At 36.3% G+C, this 6,031-nt stretch overlaps 1 pseudogene; it reads left to right on the top strand.

The window, feature by feature from the left end:
* Nucleotides 1-463: 463 nt before the first annotated feature.
* On the top strand, nucleotides 464-4,231 carry LOC107949857 (pentatricopeptide repeat-containing protein At1g71210, mitochondrial-like; annotated as a pseudogene).
* Nucleotides 4,232-6,031: the final 1,800 nt, after the last annotated feature.

Genomic DNA, 6,031 nt, shown 5'->3' with positions numbered 1-6,031 from the left:
GTTGAAATATTTTTTCCAGCATTTGTCATTCCTTTAAATCCGTCGAGCTTTGTATATAGATAATCTTAATTTTAAGCAAATTGTTCAATTTGGAATGTTGTTCCTTAAGATCTTTCTGCTATTTTAGATTTTGATGCTTCTTCAAGCAATACCAATAAATTTGAAGTTCTAAGAAGAGTATATTAGATAATCCTGCTAGCTCCAGTTTTAGTATTCCTTCTATTCATTGGTATTTGATTTAAGTGTCAACAACTTTCATATCTTTGAGAAATGGAATTTTGTTTTTAAAAAGAACAAATTTGATATAATTGAGGTGCCAAGTATAAGCCCACTACTAAGCAAGGCCTATGACGTTCACGTGTGTTTCCGGGCTCTAGAGCAAAAGTCCGAATCCGGTAGTAAATTATTCTTACTGAAGTTTTAACAGAACTGACGCCATTGGCAGCTGTTGGAGGTTTGGGGTCGGGGTGTGAGTTTGAAAGAGACGAATCCAATCCCTGCAAAATAAAAAGATATGATCAAGCTTTTAAGTTCAATTAAACATGTAGCCAAATCCAGTCCATTTCTCCTGTTGAAAAATCGTAATGGTAATTCATGTTCCTACTCTTGTTTATTTATCTCACCATCTGCCATCGATTCCCCGTCAGCTCATCGCCTTAATCTAAGCGCCAAGGACGTGGTGGCCTCTTTGAAAGACTGGTTCAAGGCCCCAAACACATCTCTTCTTGACCGCATCTTCAGCATCCTAAGCTCCCAAGACCAAGCCGCCCGGGACGATGAATCTTCGAGGCATGCCGCTGACCTTGCTCTCTCCCACCTTAATCTTCATCTCTCCGAGACCTTTGTCCTCCAGGTCCTCTCCTACGGCCGCTCCTCCTCCAAAGACGTTCTCTCATGCCTCAAGTTCTTCGACTGGGCGGGCCGCCAGCCGGGATTCCACCACACCCGAGCCACCTTCCATGCCATCTTCAAGATTCTCTCGAAAGCGAAGCTAGTGCCCTTGATGCTTGAGTTCTTGCAGGATTTTATGAAGCATAGGTGCAGTTACAGGGTCAGATTCCACGACACATTAGTTTTGGGTTATGCCCTTGCAGGGAAATTAGAATGCGATTCCAGGGTCTTGACTTGGATACCTTTGCCTACCACGTGCTTTTGAATGCTCTTGTAGACGAGAGTTGCTTTGACGCCGTTGACATGATAGCTAAGCAGATTTCATTGAGGGGTTTTGACAATGGCATCACCCACTGCATCCTGGTCAAGTGCTGGTGCAAGCAGAACAAGTTGGAGGAGGCGGAGGCCTATTTGCGCGGTTTGGCCGAAAGCAGGAAGCCAGTTGGTGGGCATGCCGTGAGTATTATTATGAGTGCGCTTTGCAAGGGCAACAGGTTCCAACATGCCGCCACCTTGTTGGAGGAGTTTACGGAGCTTAATGTGCCTATGGAACAAGCTTATGGTATCTGGCTTCAGAATGTTGTGCAACGTGGGAAGTTAAACTGGTACTTGAACTTTATCAATAGGAAGAAATTATTCAGTAGGAATGTTCCGCGCCTATTTCAGTACAATGTTTTGGTATTGAGACTGTTAAGAGAGTACCGGCTGAATGATGTTTTTGATTTGTTAATTGAAATGGAGAATGATGGAATTTCCCCTGATAAGGTCACCATGAATGCTGTTTTGTGTTTCTTTTGCAAGGCTGGGATGGTGGATGTTGCCATTGAGTTGTATAACTCCAGGTCAGAGTTTGGACTCTCTGTTAATAGAATGACGTATAGTGATTTAATCAATAACTTATGTTGGAATGGAGTTATTGATGAAGCTTATTGATACGAGTCACAAAAGCCCAAATTCTTGAAGGCGAGGCCCAATAAGCAAATTCCCAGCCTAATCAAGAAATCCATCCATACTTAGTTGAAAATCAGGCCAAATTGTCAAAGTGGCCCAAGTTGTAAAGTTTTATTTTTATTTTTATTTTTTATTTATTTATTTACTTAGTTTAAATTTTTATGTCAATATTCAGTCCAAGAGTCCTAGATAAAATGACCTTTGACCGAATTTCCATATTAAAATAATTAAGAGTTTTTTTTATTTTAGTTTTCTAATTAGATTAGGACTAGTTATAAGGCCTATTTAAAGGCATGGCTGTCCACCTTGTTAAACACTTATCATTATTATTAAAATTTCAGATTTGTTGAGAGCAGAATTTTCTTTGAGTTTTCTCCAAGATTTCTCTCTTGAGTTTTCTTTAGAAGTTGTTTTAACAATCTTGTGATTGTGGGAGCCATCTTCAACCTTCTTCTTGCCATTGATATTCTTTGGAGGGGAGATTAGAGCCGTTTGAAGGGAGTTGTGAGATCTTTCGAGATTTCAAGGCTTCTTAGGACTTATCTTTTAATTTCTTACTGTCAATTCTTTCTTTATTTCTACTTGTGCTGAATCATTATCTAATCTATTTTCTGTTCTTATTGTGTTTTCAGCCTTTTTCTATCTTAAGGAATCAGCCCAAAAATCCCCAATTTCTAGGGTTTTTCCATACTCTTTTTGGGTGAAATTAGATTGTCGAAATTTGGGGAAAACTATCTTGGTGTTCAATTGGGCAGAATCACAATCTCCTTGAGGGTTTCAAGAACCCTAACACTTATTTCTATTCTCAATTTGATTCTTTGCTGATTTGGGGATTTTATTTCAGATCTGAAAATTCAAAAATCTAATCTTTTAATTTTCTGTTTCGTTTCAGATCTAATTGTTTAGGGTTTTCGTAGGAGTTTCTCGTGACTTGGCAACTCGATCTTGGTCCGCGCGCAACCCCGTATCACTTATTGTGTGTTAAGAAATTCAGTTCGTGAAGGTTACTTCCCTAGTAAAAAGACCTTCAGTATTCTTGCCGGTGCTTTGTGCAGAGAGGAAAATTTTGACAGAATAAAGGAGCTGGTAGTTTCGTCTCTAGAGCAGAAATTTAGGCCCTGCTATGATGTCTGTGACTCATTTATTGTAGCTTTGTGTAAAGCAAATAGGGTTGAAGATGCCTATTTATTACACGGTGAAATTAGTAGAATAAATAAAGACATGTCAAGTAAAACTTACTTTCACTTGATTCATGGTTTTTGCAAGTCAAATAGGGGAGATATTGCTGCAGCACTTCTACTTGAAATGCAGGAGAAGGGTCATAAACCAACCAGAAAATTGTTTAGATATGTTATCTGTTGCCTGTGCGATATGCAAAACCTGGAAAACCAGTTTTTCAAATTGCTAGAGATGCAGTTGTCTCATTTTGAACCAAGCTCTCATATCTTTAACTTCTTCATTGCTGGAGCTGGTCATGCCAAAAAGCCTGAACTAGCAAGAGAAATGTTTGAGATGATGCTAAGAAGTGGGATTAAACCTTCCTTAAGATCTGACATCTTTATGTTGCATAGTTACCTAAAGAATGATAGAATTTCTGATGCTTTAAACTTCTTTAATGATGTACGCCAGAGAAGACAAATTGGGAGAAAATTATATAGTTCCATCGTAGTTGGTCTTTGCAAAGCAGACAAGGTAGATTACGCTTTGAATTTCATGAGAGAAATGAGGAATAATAATGTTTTTCCGGGCATGGAATGCTATGAGCATCTTATACAGTTGTTCTGCTGGAAGGAAAGTTACAGTTTGGCTGTAAGTCTTGTTAATGAGCTGGAGCAAACTAGGGGCTATATTACATCTTTTATTGGTAATGTACTTCTGTTACACTCCTTAAAGACTAAAAAGTTGTATAAGGCTTGGGTTCAATTTAGAGAAGGGCAAGATGAGACATCAGATATTTCGTTGCTTGGACAACTACTTGGAATATTTTCTGGTTGCATGGAAGCAAACCAAGATATCAAGAGCTTGGAAGAAATAATTGCAAAATGTTTTCCAGTTGACGTCTACACATACAATACACTATTGAGGAAACTGAGTGAAAGCAAAGTGGACCTTGCTTTTGAGTTGTATGACTGGATATGCGAGAAAGGGTATGAGCCAAATCGATGGACGTATGACATCATAATACATTGTCTTCTCAGAAAGGGTAGGAGAGCTGAAGCTCAGAGATGGTTGGAGGAGATGTTTGAGAAAGGTTTTGACCTAACGGAGCGTACCAAACTGTTAATCTGATAAAGCCACAAGCCAGGTATTTAATAGTAGCGAGAAATTTCTAAAATTCAGACCTTTTTTTTTACGTTGTAGAGAAATGAATGTGTTCGAGACCTTTATTTGATTGATTATGTGGAATATATGCTCTAAATATTTTTATCAAACCTTATTTTTCATTGTGGTGTTGCTCATTGCCTGAAAAAGAATGAAATATAATTTCTAATGTCACTACTCAGAACTTTGCTTTGCTACTATTTATAATTGAGTTCTCCTAAAGAGATGCAAAAAATTAAAATGATATGGTTAGTTAGCTGTACGTTGTGTCCTATATTATTGTATTGTTTACTGTATGTAGACTTGAACATGTGTTCAACACTGGACTCTGTTCAAGTTCTACCTTTTCTTTTGTTTTGTTTTGATTTTCATTTCATATTCTACTATATTATTGGATTTCTGTTTGGGAGTTATTACTACCGTGCACTTCCTAGTTGTAACATTTTAGTTTGAAAAACAGCTAGATTGCATTTGGTAACTTGAATTTAGGAGTTTTGATTTCAAATTTGTATAAATCGTGTAATAAAAACATGTAAATATCACTTTCATTGTTGTTTCCAAATTCATTGACTTATCGGGGTCCAATTTATTTATGAATTTGAAATACCTATAGGCTATGGGTATTTGTAAATTAGAAATTTGCCTTGGTATACCCTTTGAAATATGTAGACATAGTGAATTTTAGTTGAATTTGTGTATAATATGTGCATTTGGATTTTTTACCAAAATGACCCAAATTTTTTCATTTTTTACAAAAATATTCATTTTTTCAATAAAGTACGTACATGACCTGAAATGAACAGTGAACATGGGTGGTGCCAATCTCATTGGTGTCACCATCTTACCACGTCAGCCAATGATTGGTCAATAGAATAAAAAAATAATTTTTTTGGATGGTGCCAATGTATTCGGTGTCACCCGTATAAATGCTAGTATGTTAGTTTTTTGGTGGTGCCAATTAGATTGGCGTCATCGCTTCCTTCTCCGTCTTTCTCCATTTTTCTGCTTATATCTTTTTCTCTGTCATTAGCTTTGATTCAAAAAAAACCAATGAAAAATGAAAAGAAGAAGGTAAGACAAATGAGGGAAGGAGAGGGATTAATTAAATAGAAAAGATATTTTTTTATGGAAAATTATGTTTGCATGCCGAAACATTTTTTTTAGGATTAATTAAAAGTGCCTGGGAAAATAAAACGTCTTAGCAGGCAAACATAATTTGTCCATAAAAAATATCTTTTCTATTTAATTAATCCTCTATTTTCCATAGAAGGTGCCTCGGGAAATAAAGCGTTTTCTTTCATGATTTTGGAAAGTTCTCCCTCTCTCTCTCTCTCTCTCTCTCATTTTTCATTTTCCTTCGAGACCTTTCCCTTTCTCATTCAAACAACGATTTTGTTTTTTTAGAAAACTCTCCCTCTCCTTATTAGGGTTGTGCAAAATTCGGATAAAACCGAAAAAATTCGGTTAATCGACCGAATTCGGTTAATCGGTTGGTTAACCGAATTTTTTCGGTCAGAGGTCGGTTAATTATTTTTTAATTTTTCGGTTAACGGTTAATTCGATTCGAAATCGGTCGGTTAACCGAATTTTTTCGGTTTAACCGAAAAAATTAATAAATAAAATTATAATATATAAATAGGTCCATTATTCACCTAAACCCAATCCAAACCCAAATATTCAACCCAACCCAATTACCCAATCCAATCATAAAAATTACAAATAATTTAATAAATAAAAATAAAATTCTAAAACTAAAACTAAACCTAAAGTCTAAAAGTCTAAAAATAATTTAATTATGTAGTGATTCAATTCGGTTAATTTGGTTAATTCGGGTAATTCGGTTAATTCGGGTAATCCGGTTAATTCG

The sequence above is a fragment of the Gossypium hirsutum genome, chromosome D03 (assembly GCF_007990345.1).
Source record: "Gossypium hirsutum isolate 1008001.06 chromosome D03, Gossypium_hirsutum_v2.1, whole genome shotgun sequence".
In the NCBI taxonomy this organism is placed as follows: domain Eukaryota; kingdom Viridiplantae; phylum Streptophyta; class Magnoliopsida; order Malvales; family Malvaceae; genus Gossypium; species Gossypium hirsutum.
Note: the sequence above shows the minus strand (reverse complement) of the source record. Positions and strands in the feature narration are given on the sequence as shown.